The 16,269-nt window shown below is 36.7% G+C and overlaps 2 protein-coding genes across 2 annotated transcripts in view; one reads left to right on the forward strand and one right to left on the reverse strand.

Annotated features, from left to right (window-relative positions):
• Positions 1-16,269, reverse strand: part of LOC126372820 (brain protein I3-like) — a 503,203-nt gene that overhangs the window by 171,616 nt on the left and 315,318 nt on the right. The gene's annotated exons all lie outside the window — the stretch shown is intronic.
• LOC126372755 (tyrosine-protein kinase Src64B) overlaps positions 2,209-16,269 on the forward strand; it is an 84,412-nt gene continuing 70,351 nt past the window's right edge. Inside the window, exon 1 of the mRNA XM_050018630.1 lies at positions 2,209-2,418. The gene's annotated coding sequence lies outside the window, so the exon portion shown is untranslated. The remainder of the gene's footprint in view (positions 2,419-16,269) is intronic.

Here is a 16,269-nt window from a genome sequence, read left to right on the forward strand (position 1 = left end):
AAATACTGGTATCATCTAACTTTCGTTCAAAAGTTTATAAACGTTTCGGACTTTTACGGCAAAAAAATAATTACAAAAATTGATCTATATTCACATTTCCCTTTAATTATTTTGTTTCTGCATATTTTTTCTATAAATTATTAAATTTTATTCTTTTCAAATTCAGAGAACGTATGGTATCAAAGACCTTGTATAGAATAGACGGAGCATATTTAAGACGAAAGAAAAACATAGGTTTTGTCTTTCGCACTCATGTGAGCCGTCATAAGTTAAAAAGAGATAAATATACTATCGTCGTAACGTTTTTTGTACTCGTGTAGCGGGTTTGTTATAGAAACGTACCTATAGTATATGTTTTTGTATCAGAACCACTAGTGCCGTTCCATGTCTTTATCGACATTATTATTGGCTAAATATTTCATGTTAGTCCAAGATCTAAAAAAATATACATTACAAATTGAATGATTAATTAAATACAGAAATAACGACCTAGTATCCATACCTGGGTGGGTAGAACCACAAGTAAATTAGTTAAAACGATACCTATTTGTACCCTGATAGAAAGATACCTAAGAAGAACCGTACGTTGCGGTGACAGATTCAGAACCACTTATTCAACGTAATTATCATGGACAAACTAATACGACATTGCGGCCACCCTTTGGTTGCTATAAATCACATACCTACCCTTTTATAAAAATTAAATACACGTTTTTCATTGACTTGACCGGAAATCGAATCGGCTCTCGATACAAGAAGTAGACGACCTTCTAGTATATTTCGGGGATTATCTCAATGCGATTAAAGAATAAAAGCAAATACTTCTTTATAAGATTTTTATTCAATATAGTTAGAATACAATGACTACGAAGCACTGAACAATTCCGACTTTTGGTGATAAAAAAAAATATTTCCTCTTGTTCACTTTCTTTAGAAGTGTATAGTGTCGGCTCTGGTCGTTATAACTTTACCTGCAAGAATGGCACATATTAACGTGGAGCACACAAATACACAAGCATTGCATGTTTACACATTGCACATAGAAGGAATAATCACAGGTAATTACAAAAATAGTTATTCATACTAATTATTTATAGAAGGAATAACCAAAATAGTTAATCATACTAATTATTTTGTGCAATAGAGAATATTTGTATTGTATTGAAATATTTTTTCCATGCTAATGTAGAATACAAAAACGAAATAGCTGCAAATTTATCTATAAACTTATAACTAAACTTAAACTCACCTTATGTGAGATATGTGAGTGAATATTGTTGGTACTGCATCTCTATGTAATATTTTTGTTTGGTATCCTGCTCGATAGAAAGCAAGATACATCGAAATGTAATTAGCACAGGCTTAAATAAGGAGAAGGCGTCCTTCAGAAGAGAGAATTATCTCGTTTCATGGTCTGAATCTAATTGTTTCTTAATTTCTTGTTTCGTAAATTAGGATATTTAGGAAATCTGGAAAATACAATATCTTTATGTAATCTTCATCCAAATCGGAAACAGGTCGAAAAATAAATTAAACGTGAATAGAATAACGCAACATGTAGATGTTACATTCAAACATAATATTATGTTATCGATATCAAAGGACAACACTTCTTATAATACTTTGGGTACATGATCTGTCAAAGCTGATTAACGTAAAATGTGAAATCAATTATTTGTACAAATGTGACGGCTTTGCTGAAAATATGCGTCTGCATCGTGTTTAGGGCTCAATAAACTTTACAAAAACCAGACCAGGTAATGTATTTCTTGCACACAAACATGTATTATGTGGTCGATAACTTACCCATGGTGAGACATTGTTTGATCGTTCTCCATTATAACACCCATTCTACTCTCACAACCAATAGCTACGCAAGCCATGGTTCATAATGAATAACTATTTCACAGATTGTTTATATAAAAAGTTAAAATAATGTCCCAAAACACCAAAAAACTAACGGCAGGTTTGGTATCCAGCTGACTACCACAACATCTCAAAACGGTAAACACTGACGTTCTAGACAGCGGTGTTTGTCTATGTTTGTTTCTTTTTTCCACAGAGATTGTTGCCATAGGGAAGAAAGAGAGCTGTGATAGTTTGATCGTCACTCTAAAATATTATCCGTCTATTCTATACAAGGTCTTTGGTATGGTATGTAATCATAACGGTTTGACAGGCAGGTGGCGCCCATAACATAAATGTTGTACTTTAATGTTGTATGCCTACGTACTTGTTTTGCTTGCTTTTATTTATAAAATAAAAAGTAACGGGCTGGTGATTTGTGTTTTGTTTTGAATTAGTTCTGAGACAATCAATTACTATTGCGATAATTAATTATTGTAATTAGGTGTACAGTGCCACAAAAGGTTTTGTGATTGAAGACCGGCCGGCCGGGCGGTGTTCACTCTGTAGATTGTGAGTAATTTTAATCAATTTAATTTATTGTTTTACTGAAAACCTATCTATTTAATTTATTATCTTTATCTATACCTAGGTACCTACTTGCATTTTCAAAATTAACTAAAAAAACAATATTTGTGGGTCTGGGTAGGTACCTACCTATCTTAGTTGTGATAATTTTTCCTAGATGGTAATTAATGTACTAAATATAATATCTTGCATGACTGTATGAAAGGCTGGTATACATATTTTGATGATGTGGATTGAATCTCAATATTTATATTTTTTTGATAAGTACTAAATGCCAGTAATAACATTGGGATGATCTCTACCCTGATGAGGATCTTGGGCATGAATTTGAATGTGTGTCTCTGCAATCTATAACAATAATATAAAATGCGGTATAGTCCAAAATAGAGGTAAGTAGGTACCTACCTACTTGAAAAGCCTGAGAAGTCATACTTAGCTACCTAATCACTTAATAATAATTTAAGTAGGTATAATAGGTAAAGTAGATAGGTAGTAGAATGCCATGGTCTCTGCCTACTTCGACGGGAAATAGGTATCAACTTATTGTTACAATATTCTTCTCTCATGTGGGTTTTAAAGTCAATGACCAACCTCATCAACCCTGGTGTTAGGGCTACTTTTGAATCGCCCCTGGCATGATTCATAGCCTACCTACTTACTGAAGTAAATGGACCGGCCGGCCTGGACCAACTACCTAGAGAAGTTTTGTCTGTGGAATAGGAAAATGTTGTATAAAATTCAAATTTGGCCTTCCAAATTTAAATTAATAGGTATATGCATTATGCCAGGGGAGACTTTATGGACTCTATTTGACTATTGAGAAATCGGTCTGGAGTACAATACCAAGTGCTGTTAGTTGACTTGTGTAAATTAATTATAACTTAAATGTAGTTGTCTTTAGTGTTGTATTTAGAGAAAAGTTTATGTATGTGGTTTTCATTGTAATACCTTATATATACGTAATACCTAAGTACCTACTTGAATTTTTATACAAAGTTTCAAGTTTAACATCTTGCTTGCATGTGTAGATGCGACTTTTTAGTCTATCTAGCAGCCGAAATTTCTAGACACAATAGTTAAACAATGGGAAATTGTGAGTTTCCCTAAGCATGGATGAGTGCTATTTGTTAATAGGATTTAATGTTTAAAATCCTTGAACTATAAATACTTACATACTGTAATTGCTTGAAAATATTATAAATCATTAATTAATACATAAGTAGTTCATATCTCGGGTCGAGGAGCCCGGTGGCGCAATGGTAAACGCGCTCGGTCTGCGATTGTTGAAGTTAAGCAACTTTCGCAAAGGCCGGTCATAGGATGGGTGACCACAAAAAAAAAGTTTTCATCTCGAGCTCCTCCTCCGGGCTTCGGAAGGCACGTTAAGCCGTTAGTCCCGGCGGCATTAGCAGTCGTTAATAACCATCAATCCGCATTGGGCCGGCGTGATGGTTTAAGGCCCCATCTCCCTATCCATCCATAGGGAAGGCCCGTGCCCCAGCAGTGGGGACGTTAATGGGCTGATGATGATGATGATGAGGTCATATCTGTTCATAAAAAAATGAGCAATAAATATAGAGGACAATCATGGTCCAACATTATACCTATCTCAATTCCCAGTAAACTAACTTTATTTTTTCACCAATCAAATAATCTTTCTCAAATACTTTTGTTCCATTAAATCAAAACACAAAGATGTCTACAATGTCTTGAATAAGTACTGTATTATAAAGAACCTTGTATCTCGTTTGCTGTGACATAAAGTATGTCTTATATCTATGATGTAAGACGAACATTCCTAGGCTTAGCCGACACCCCGGCGCCTCCACAGGCGCCACTGTTTTGACCTTCCCCGCATTGCTGAGGGGTTCGCCTGGACGAAAACCCTTATTGAATTACTTCAATTATAGTCCTACATATACCCTTGTATGTTACCCTTACATAATGGAATACCCCATCGCGGAACGCTCTATCAAAACGGTTTATTTACACAGCAATCAAGCTTTTCTGCTGTAAAAAAATAAACAGAAGTCACGAAACTAGTCAAAATGTCAATATAGATATAGAGGTCAATGACACTACTCCGGCTCGCCTAGAGTAAAGAAAGCCGGTTTATTGAGCCATAAAATTATTGCCACAGCGACTAAGATGCACGGCTCCAGCAATAATATCGGATCCTTCTAAAAATATATCCGTTCCCGCCTCGGAAACGACAACTAAGCGAAATTCACCTGTGAAATGCTCGCGGCGTTCCCAACATAAGCCAGACATGAAATCGGCCGACGAACCGGCAAATCTAGGCCAAGAAAGAATATTGCCTGTACATTTTTACCTGCATATCCACGGCAAATATCCTGCTTTACAACGTTAGCCAAATTAAAAATGCTTAGTCAAGCGGGATTTAGGCAGTCGCGTGTAACCACAAACTATATGTCAAATATAACCAGGCGAGTATGAACAGCGTGACGAAAGATATACAATTTGCATTGATTATGGAAGGTTTTAGTGCACAGACCGCACCAATGAAAGTAGGCCTCCAAGAAATAAGACAATTGCAAAAAACATGGATTACGAGGAAAGATCTGTTAACAATAGTTGCGCGGTCTGATACTTGCGATGCAAGCATCAGATTTAATGCTGCATTCGCGGAACTGGACGCATTTGGTTACATCTACATGAGAGCTAAAGCATTCGAACGGTATCAAGATTCCGGTTTTAATTAAAATGCAGTGAATCAGCGAGCGACCCCCGCTTTAATTTGCAATTTGCCTAAAATTCACATAAGACCGTTAGTACGGTTCATGTTTTGTTCAAGTTTGTCAAAAAATCTAAATTACGGGATATGAGTTTTCCACCGGTCATTGGGTCATTCCTTGGGTCTTGCAGAATTCATGATAACAAACGCTGCCTTTTAATGAGTAGAATTACTTTCAAATGTAATCAGAGTATGGATTGGCATATAAAATTTATCATCGACAATATTTTGTCTATGTACTTACGATGCGACGTAAAGCATAACATTTTTAGTAGGAAATTTATGGCAGCATAAAAGGGGTTATCTTGTGCAACCCCGCGTTATGGTGACCTATTTCCTCCAGTCCATAGCGTAATCTGTGCATTAATATCGGGGAATGAATGCCTGTGAACGCACGAACGCTTGCCATGGCATGGCGCAACGCCCAGCTTGTTCAATACTGTTCTAAATTAGAATTTACAACTTTTTCCACACGAACGCTTCAATTAACAGGTTCAATTAATATCATGGTATAAATCGCCCAGAGCGTGAATTATTAGAAGTTGCTGAAGACATTTTACTACTAAGTACTCTCTAGTATCCCATTGCTCAACGAAGAGTTAGATCTGTTTACAAGTGAAGACTACTAAAGGCGTTACAGCACTTACAGCGTAGATGGTATGTTGAAGTAGTTTACAAGTCGTGCGTGATGATCCTCGTTACTGCTTTTAAGTTATCTACAAAGACTGTAGTTAAAAACTTTCAAAAATACATTATAGACGATTTATAAGTTATAATATTGTTGGTAACGGTATGAAAAGATAAATATTTCCTTTTTTGTTTTATGATTGTTTTAAAAGCTGGTCGGTAGAGATTTAGAAAGTTTCTATAGACTAACGGAACTAAGTCACTGTTTTTTAAACAATCAATTCAACAACATTCAAGTAAAAAAACCTGTGTCTTCCATTTGAATTCGAAGTTCCGCAAATAGAATGCCGTTAATACTGCATCGACGTACCCCGAAGCTTCGCTCTCCATTCACAGTTACCAACTGAAAAATGCCGAAAATACCACCGCGGAGCAACGTCCGCGGCGGAAAACTCAATGGTTCTATTATGGACCTCATCTATTATGCATTTAGAGCCCAATACCCCGAAAGGACATAAACGAAAATCGTTACCCGCGCACCAGAAGTAGAACACACGACAGAAGTCGAACCACATCATCTGTTTATGCAAATTCGGTGTTCAAGCGAGAGTATCAGTGAAAGGTAATCTTGATTGAATCTTAAGAACATCAATGCTTCGTTGTAAACCATCTAGTCCGCTTCATTGAGGCCGGTTTTTAAAGAAAACCAAACAACAGTTTAAAACCGTGTGGGCGCAATGGTCACAACACTTTTATCATGTAATTCCATCTACTATCAGATATTTTCGAAACTCGCAAACCGAGTTGCGTGTCTCTTTTATTAATGTTAAGTTATTCAATAGCGTTTGTAAGTAAAAATATGTTAAACAAGTTTTAAGGCCGCTTCCAAGGAAGTGTCATTACAAATTACAATATGTTGCAGGGTGGGTCTTCCCACGCGTTTAGGAGAGTCGAGTTTATGTTTACTCTTTGAAACAACTCTATGTATTTGAAAGCCAAGTATAATTAGGTGCATTGTTATCAAAGCGATGTAAAATAAATTCTAATGTCTGCGTAACGTACGGAGAAAATCGCACATCGCTTAATATTTAGTTTAGCAATTATTCAGTGAGCTAAAACTTTGACTACTAAGTTACGGAACTCTGTCTTCGAACTTATAAAGTCGTGCCGTTGTCACCACAAATTGTTGCTCCCGCACGACTATGTTTCTGCACGTCTGAAATTATAGGAATATAAAATTAATATGTATTTTACAGTTGATAATTGTAGTATTCGAGCCACGTACCTAACGTTGATCTCGTCTACGTAGGAAGACGAACTCTCGTGAAGTTAATAAAACACGCCAGGAATTTATGAGCAAAAGTTCCTAAAATAATTTGAATAACGCTCTAAAGCGGCGTATGAGATCAGAGATTACAGTGCAACGTTCTCGGTGCTCCAAACATGGCGAGTGGATGTCACCGGTTTCCCGTTTGGGACTAATAAATGCGGGCCCGTTGACTTGATAGTGGGAAGAGAATAATGTCGAATTATTATAGTCAATTAGCAGTGGGAAATAAACAGTTAAATAAATTGCTTCCAAAAGGTCTGCAATATTGGAATCGTGCAGCAATTAATCTTATTTTCTTACCGATAAACCGTTTCCAAGTTACAGTTGCATTTTTCGATGTTGAAAAATGTGCTTTGTACATGAACGGAAAGTTCTCGCAATGCGACCGACAGAGCTTTATTTGCCATCGGAAATATCCTAAGTGCCGGAACACACCTGTGAACAGTCGAACTGTGAGCGCGACGGAATTAGGGCTAGGTATTGGACGCACCGTGGAGAAATGGACGCTTTAGGGGGTGACCGACTCCGAATGTGAACAGCCTTTGTTCACTGTAACGGCAGCCATGCGGAACTAGCTCAATGACTTATTACCTATACCTAGATTGAATTTGAAACAATCACCTGAATATTCGGCTGGATAGCGGCGTGACATGGGTTGTTAGCCAGCTCCATTTACCCATTACCCATTGCCCTAAATGCACGCTCCGGCTGCCACCTGAGTTTTTCAGCTCAGAGAGATTGCATTGAAAGCAGTGACTGCAGATAGCATAATCCATTAGTCGCCGCCAGTAACAACGTTACGTTTCGTCACTGAATTTACATAGACCCGAGCGGTGGAAATGTATTTTCATTTACGCTTAAATTCTATGCAAATTATGTTTCCGCGGTCCAATTTTGCGAAATAATAGGCGCTCTGACAGCGACAGGTTGCATTAAGTAATTGTTCAAAAAATTTAACTTAACGATTATCATAATTTTGCAGCCTGATTTGAATATTGTGGACCGAATATCTCTATGATTGTTGATCGACGTAGACTTCCATGTTACAGTTCACCTATCGGTAAATGGAATTAGTTCATAAGACTGTCCTTTGGAGCGTGAAATTGGAGAATCGTTAGTTGCGTGTACTTTGTCCTCTTGTTCCTCTTTTGGTTGATTGAGCATATATGCCATATACCTACAGTTATTTTTTTCTATACCACTACTTGTTTCTTGTATCGTATTTCCACAAATAGTTCTGTTCGATTCTTTTCGTGACAATAAAATGTTCGATGTAGACATGTTTTGTATAAGGACTGTATTGGAGATGTCAGATGGACTTGTGAGACTCGATTACCATGAAAACGATTTTCTGACGAGGGTGTCTCTGGCGTAATGTATTTGAAACGGGATTCTATTTATTTGTACTGAGAAAGATTGACAAACTACAGTAGATAAGATGTAAAATATGTTCGAATAATACAGTTGGTTATCGAAACAGGTCCAAAATATTTACGAGAGCTGTTTTGGGTTTATGTTTATTCAATGACTATCACGTTGACATGTGCAAATAAAAAGCAAAGCACCGCCCTAAGATATTTTTAGCGTGATATAGGTATCGATGTCCTCCATACGAAAGATTGTAGATTAGAAAGTATCAAGTCATGTCGTTTGTGAGGCGCCCCCTTTCGTCAGCACATTTGGAGCCTGAGAGCGGCTCGGTAATCGACTTCTCGCCGACTGGCTCGAGGTGTTCCACGGTAGTGGGTCAACGAGTTCACGACGGTCAAGGAGTGTGGAAATTATACTGCGTCTATTAAGGAGACTCATCGGTGAACTGGTGACGTCAGCCAGATACTTGGAATATGTGGAGCTTTGGAATATTAATTTAACTTATTCAACTCGTTTATCACTAGTGTTCTGGAATTAATATAAAAAGTTTTAATAAAAAGACTTTTTATTTTTCCTAAAAGTCGTTTCTTCGATTAGCTATTATGAACGTCTTCATAGACCCAATCAGATTAACAAAGGCCTGGCATTGTTCTGGTATCAGCGTCCCTCCCAAATTAAATGTATGTAGGTACTTCAGGTACTTACATCTGCTTTTTGTGAGTTTGTTTTCCCTAAAATGGGACGTCAGATACATGAGCAATTCCCGATCCAACCCAGTGGACCAGTCATAGATTTTTTAATGCCTAATAATTACACAATATGTTTTGGATTTTGCATGTTTGTTTGTCTATTCAGTATTACGTCTTGAACAATATTTCTTTTTAATAAATATACTACAATGCTAACTGCATTTTTAAAACGTCTTAGAGAAATTGAGACATACCTCCACCCATATTAATTATATACGTAAGATCACGCCTATTTCCTGCTGGGTAGACAGAAACCAAAAATATGAATGAAAGTAGACTTACAAAAAAGATTATGATACGGGTGTAAGTGGTAGAGTTGGAAGAAAAAAGGCCTCGGTGTACATACCGCGATCTAATCCGGGATGTTTTAAAGAAAGGTCAGGTCAAGAGTACTCTAAATCAGCGAGCTTGCTTGAAGACTTTCATGAGAGTGCAAGACCCGAAAGTGCTGTGTCAGGATAGTAGTAAGTGATCCTACTCCAACGGGAAATACGCGTGATTTTATATATTTAGACAGAGACCACGGAATTCCACTTTCTAAGATGGAACTAAAACCTCATGACACAAGAGATAATATTAGGGTTTGAAAATTTGACTTAGCTGATTAATCTTGACATACTATACGCAAAGTTACAACATTAATTTGCACCTAGTCTGAACACGACAGAATTGTTATCGCTCTATGTAAAATAGTTTCTGTTATTACACCCACGCGAGCTCTTTAGAAAGGAGTACCTAAATGACTATATCGATTACATTAGAAAGGGTTTTGGTCCATTGGTAATCCATATTAATTACAATGTAACAATTCGCTTAATATTCACTGGATATTTCATTCAATATCACCCGAATCTTCCGCATGTGGATTAAACTGAAGCCAGTCAGATAGAACGTAATACAGCTTCGCAACTTTCGGGTAGGGTTTCTTCGTCAATGGCACTTGATACAAAAGGAGAATGGAAATCTTACGCTAATCATAAACCATCTTGTAGCAAAGCTTAAAGTTTCACCATGAAACTTAAGAACATAAACATTAACTACCAAACGCACATAAAATGGTCAACTAGTAAAAGGCATTGCCACCTATCACGTTGGTCTAACAGAAAGCGTGGTGAAATGTGGGTATATTCATCTTGCGATGGATGTACCTCTGACTACCCCATTGGGATATCGTCGTGAGCTTATGTTAGCAAGTAAAGCTTAAAATTACAACATGGAACATAGAAACGTAAACATTAACTACCAAACGCACATAAAATGTTAAACAAGTAAAAGGCATCGCCGTGCAAGAATTTCTAAATTACAAAGTTGAAACAGACGAAGGTTTCGTTTGACTAGTCAAAGTACTAGGCGTGCATAGCGTTGGTGCAGGTGTAGTCAGAGTTTTAGCCGCGGGCGCTGCGTACTGGGTCAACAGGTCCGTCGAGCACCAGCGGAGTCTCTCAACCACTTACTTAGAGGTTTCATACGTTCTACATACTTGACGGTTTGACGTATAGACTTGTGCCCAGAAAGTACTAAATTTGCTCAGTAAAAATTCCATATAGTGCCTTTGCTAACATAAAAAATATAAATATTAATTCAGAACAATGTGAAATCAATATCAATATACACCTTCAAGATTTAAGTGCAGTATTATTAGGCCGTCAACGTCGGCGGCAGGATGTCCGATCATCTATTGTTTGTGTACGTTTGTTGCTCCGTCTGAGAATTCCGTCTGGATCTCGCTTGTTGAATAGTTTATCAATAGCTACGCTCCAACTATTTGTTTAAATGCACATATCATTTGAATGTTCATCTCACTCTAACTTACAGGGCATGAAATGTGCTAAAATCGTGAGGATAGGTAGTTAATTTTGTGCAAGTTGGTCTGCATTCGCCCGCCGTATTGATTTTTGTTATTTGCATCCCGTCTGCCTGCAGCAGCTATTGTTGGATGGATACTCAATTACGTGGTTCCTTTCAGTGCATCGTAGTTTCGGTGAAAATTGGAGCTTAAGCTATGCATTTTCCATTTGTTTTGTCAACATAAACCTCAGTGAACTAGAGAGAATAGCCTGTCTAATGTCTAGATTTAGCACGAAACATAAACACACCTTTGTTTATGCAGGTCGTAGCGGAGGTGCTATTTCGAAATATACCTGACAAACCCACCTTCCCATTTGTCTGGAAATAGTCGTTCACATGTCTGAATTTAGGTCGCGTCCGTTTATAATTATCTTTGCTGATGCGTCGCTTCGACGCTCATAAACTCCATATATGACTGGGCGTGGCTCTGCTGTGCCATGGTTTACATTCCGCTACATTTATGTATGCCTACGATTATCGTATATCAGAATGTTATTTAAGTTGCCATGGAATTTGGCATGTCTTCGTTCCGCAGTCACATTTGTTTATAAGAGAGTATGCTTGGCGTGCGCTTCATTTAGACGTCAATGAGATAAGCCGTCGTTATCTTTTGGTGATGCTCGCTTCACAATCATAAAGTTAAAGAGCCTTTCATTAAGTACCTCCTACCTGGTGCTCAGTCCACGTTAATCTTCTCAGCGGCGCTTTGATCGTATCGCCTCCTGTCTTGGGTAAATTGACTCAAATTGAGTAATTACCGTCTGAGATTACTCGGTAATTTGAGGGGCGGAAGGTATCGATCATCCCATTAACATAGCTCTGATACTTAATTTTATGACATTTTAATTAATAAAATGTCACATGTTGTTTCAGTAATTGCAAATTACGTGTTGATGTTGTACAAATCGTGTTGTGACGCGGGTTGTATTTTCCTGTACATAAATGAAATGTGCAGATTTGACTCTGTTACGGATAGATACTTCGTAGTTTGCTTGTTAGGGATTCGACTACGGGTTAAAAATGCGGAAGCATATCTTTCCCAAATGGCTAATTAAAGTAAAAGTTAAATTAGGTAAGTTTTCGAGGATGAAACTTTGTCGAAAGAATGGAGCACCTACAATTATATTAGGTCGATGACTCTTCAGGCAACGTTCGATTCAAGTGGATCTGTGAGTGTCACTTAAACCCTGAAATACGGCGAGCGAACAGATTTATTAAGGAAACCGTCGTTACTGATAATTTACGACTTGTTTTTAAACTTCTCGACAACTATTTTATCAATTCCTTAATTTGAAAATTAATTACGATTAACCTTTATGCGACTAATACTAATTCACTTTATTTCCGTCATTGTATCGACTTATTTGTTTTATAACTGTTGGTATATGAATGTAACCGTTATTGAAACAACCTGTCAAGATAGTATTTTATTGCTTAAAAGAAAATTCTATATTGGGAAGTTTAATTCATGAATACTAGACACGATTTTACCGAAAATGGGTTGGACTGGCTGCAGTGCACCCACTTTGGCAACGTCTAGAACGCTAATCAACTAGGCTCCAATAAAAGTCAGTCTGGGGCACCCTGAGGTCGATGACATACAACTTTATTAACGACTTAAGTTATGATGGCTTACCCAGTTACATACAAAATATTTTGTGAACGCTAGGACCGCCTATGTAGTATCATGTAAACATATCTTAATAATACGAGTTTTCGACTTTACCTAACCTAACCATTAATTACTTCACACTCTGAAATAACATTTAGTTGATTCAATACTTTTCGATATAATGTAGAACGTTGATGATTCTTTAATATCCGCTCAGGCGCTCTTTAAAGCGGCTCCTAGAAAAAACGATTAGATTTTCCCAGAACTCTAGAATTCGCACTAATCTCTCAACTTTGACTACTTTTTATTAGCACGCCGCCAGAGCATTAAATTGGGCACTGAAGATGAAATTCGTATTTTCCATTAGCATAGCCTTAATATAATCATTGTTCCAGAATGTTCTTATGATTGAAGGTGAAGATGTTATGGATGAAGGTGTTCGTCCTCAAAATCGGCGAGTTCAGCGATCTGTCTGCCCTTTGCTTTTGAATTGGGACTGACGCTCTCAGGTTCACTAATGTCATTCTCAGCGAGATTATTTTTGTTTTCTGATATTTCTTTTATGTACTGAGGGGCCTTATTTTATATTTGTGTTAAGAAATTGTTAGGTGTAGGTAGAACCGTCGATTTATTCTTACACTCTAGCGGTCAAACGAGCTTCCTTTCTCGTCTTCACTAAGAATGATGGATTTATCTAAAAATATCAGCAACTTCATAATAGACTTACGGAACAACAAACTAAGTCTGAAAAACAGTTTTTACTATTCCAATAAGTCATTATTTTTTCTTCTGTATATACGCAGTGTTATGAATTAGTAAACATTTCTGAAAAAGCTGCTGTCGTTGATATACTATTTTCTTCGCCATCGCCACTTCCTTTCCTTTGCTCTACTATTAATAATTTCTTTTCCTCCTGTCTGTCGTCTGTTCGTCAGTTATGCAACACAAGAAGTACAAAACCGTGTTCAGACATGTAAGGTCTTTGATGAGACTTTTTAACGAGCCTTTTTTTTCTCAAACCGATGAAAATGTCTTAACTATTTTTATTATCGATCATAATTGGCTTCCAACATCAAAAGACATCGCATCTAAAAATATTGTAAATGGTTGTAAAGTGACCTGATGAAAGTTTGTCGACCTGAACTGGTGCCCTTTCGGGGAGCTTGTGACCCATCGTACCGACTGCCATTTAGTTTTCACCTTGGAAATCTACAAAAAATAACTTTATATTTTATTATGTTATATTTGACTTATATAAATATAAATACTAGGTATGTGAATACTTTATTGGTACTAAAGTGATTACTAAACTTAGTAGATTATTTAAACAGTTCTTAGTTTGATAGCAACTTTAACAGTACAGACAGGCGTTGACTTTCAGAGGTTTTCGAACTTCAGTAAAGCTCTGGACCAAATTGTTTTGTGATGGATCGAAATTAACTTTACCTCAGTAACAACATATGCGCAAGCCAATATTTACAATGAACATAAGCTTGTGTATCAACATCATACATTAATGTCAAAATTCTAAAAGCATATAGACACTTCAAACAAATTGCGTTATTAAAATTCTAGAATAAACTTTGTTGTTTAGTTTTCATCTAAAAGAAACTTTCGCACCTTTAGAACACTTCGCGAACCCTGTATAGCTATTCGGGAATATTTTTAATTTCCCAGAAACATACAAATTCTCCTTCAAAAGAAATTCGAAATTGATATCCAACGGCTAATGGCCTAAGCCCACTTAGAACGTAAGAGCTTTTCCAATAAGTTCTCTTTATTAATTTTTTTTTTTTAAATCAAGTTCGAACGGAAACCAATTATAACCGAATCTGTCTCAGTTCAATATTAATGAATCTGGGAAAATAATTGACGCTACAGATGGTGTTTTGACCTGGATATCGGAGTTTGGAATTGGAGCTAGTCCTAATATATATAGGAAGTGTGTCCAATAACAGGTCATTGATACCACAATTATTTCCTGCTTAATACCTTTGATTATTGGTACATTTTAGTGTATGAGAGAAATAAAGTTGATAAATTTTACCCTTCAGAACGATATCCCAGGATAGTAGATCAAGCAGCCTAATAAATCGATGTTATTAGTAAGAACTAATAATAACTTATGGGAGTCTCATTATAAATGATTGTCTTTAAGGGAATATTTGTGTCCGAATGGATCTATTCGGACAGCGTGGAATTGGTAATAAAGAAGCATTAACAAAACCGTCACGGAGCATTATCGCATTCAATTCAACCTTTTGTGGCTTTTCAATCACGCCGTGAATGAAACATGATGTCATTCTTATTGTAAAAACTGAGGCTATTGTCTTCCAAAGGTTACCTCAGAATTTCGAGTATTTTACCTACTCTTGAACTTGAAGAGAGTAGGCAATATCCCTTTTCGAAACGAGGCCCGATGTCTCGTATAGTTTTTATAATATATTTAAATCGGTGTCATCCATTGCTGTTATAATAATATAATTTGGTTCATCATTGAGACCTTTGCGTGTTAGTGAATATAAAATCGAACAGAGTATTTGCAGTACATAAACAGCGACAAAATAATACTCAAGACTTCCTTTGCTAGATCATAAAAGCAATATCGTCTTTTTTGAAATTCCTAAAGTGAGCACGTCCGGCCCGTCTGCTCCATAACATTAAACTGTAGTAACATTCCTCACAAATAAGTTTAACAAGGGGATAGGTTATTCTTTACCTCGCTTGCGGTATTCCGGGACCGTTACGTCCCTCCCATCTGCTGCCATTCCGCTCAGAATGCAACTCCGCATACTTTCCAAAGTCACCCCTAACAGGACAATTTTATACCCATAAAATAGTATTATTCCTCCATATGCCATAACTTTACACATTTGAAAGTCAGTTGGTATTCTTTCTCAAACTTTCTTCATTATTTGGTTTAAAACATTAACGTAAACATTTGGGTATTTGATTTCGACTTATTGAGGCTTTGTGGTTGGTCTTATTACATTAAAAGATGAAACGATAGCTCGTTAAATCACGAGCTTACCTTTCAGCAAGTTGTAGGAAAAGACGGGTACGGTACAATAGCCTGATTTGAAAGTCAAAGAATTATTTTAAGGGTTACAAGAATAAAAGGCGCTGGTAAAAATATATATTGTTTAATTGTATATAATTACATATTGTATATAAAAAAAATATTTATCCATTCCAGCATTAGAAAATTGTCTGTGTCTATATTTGTTAAACCTTAACGGCTCTATACCACAAAACAATGTTTAGAATTTAAACACAGTTGAAAGCTAAGGCAATCGAATTATTTGAAAATTAGGGCCACTTTTGCTTACCTGTCTTTCTTCTTGAACAGTGTCGGTGCTGAAATCAGTTTTGTGGTAAAGCCATATTTAGCCATATAAAGCCACTTACGTTCCGTACTAAAGTACGGAAGGACAATATTTCAAGAAGCGTTGATTTTAATTGCATCGTTTGTAAAATTCTACACGATTCCAGCATGTTCTGTATCTGCTACTAGCATTAAAATCATTGCTTACCTAGTATACTT

This window comes from Pectinophora gossypiella, chromosome 14 (genome assembly GCF_024362695.1).
Source record: "Pectinophora gossypiella chromosome 14, ilPecGoss1.1, whole genome shotgun sequence".
Classification (NCBI taxonomy): domain Eukaryota; kingdom Metazoa; phylum Arthropoda; class Insecta; order Lepidoptera; family Gelechiidae; genus Pectinophora; species Pectinophora gossypiella.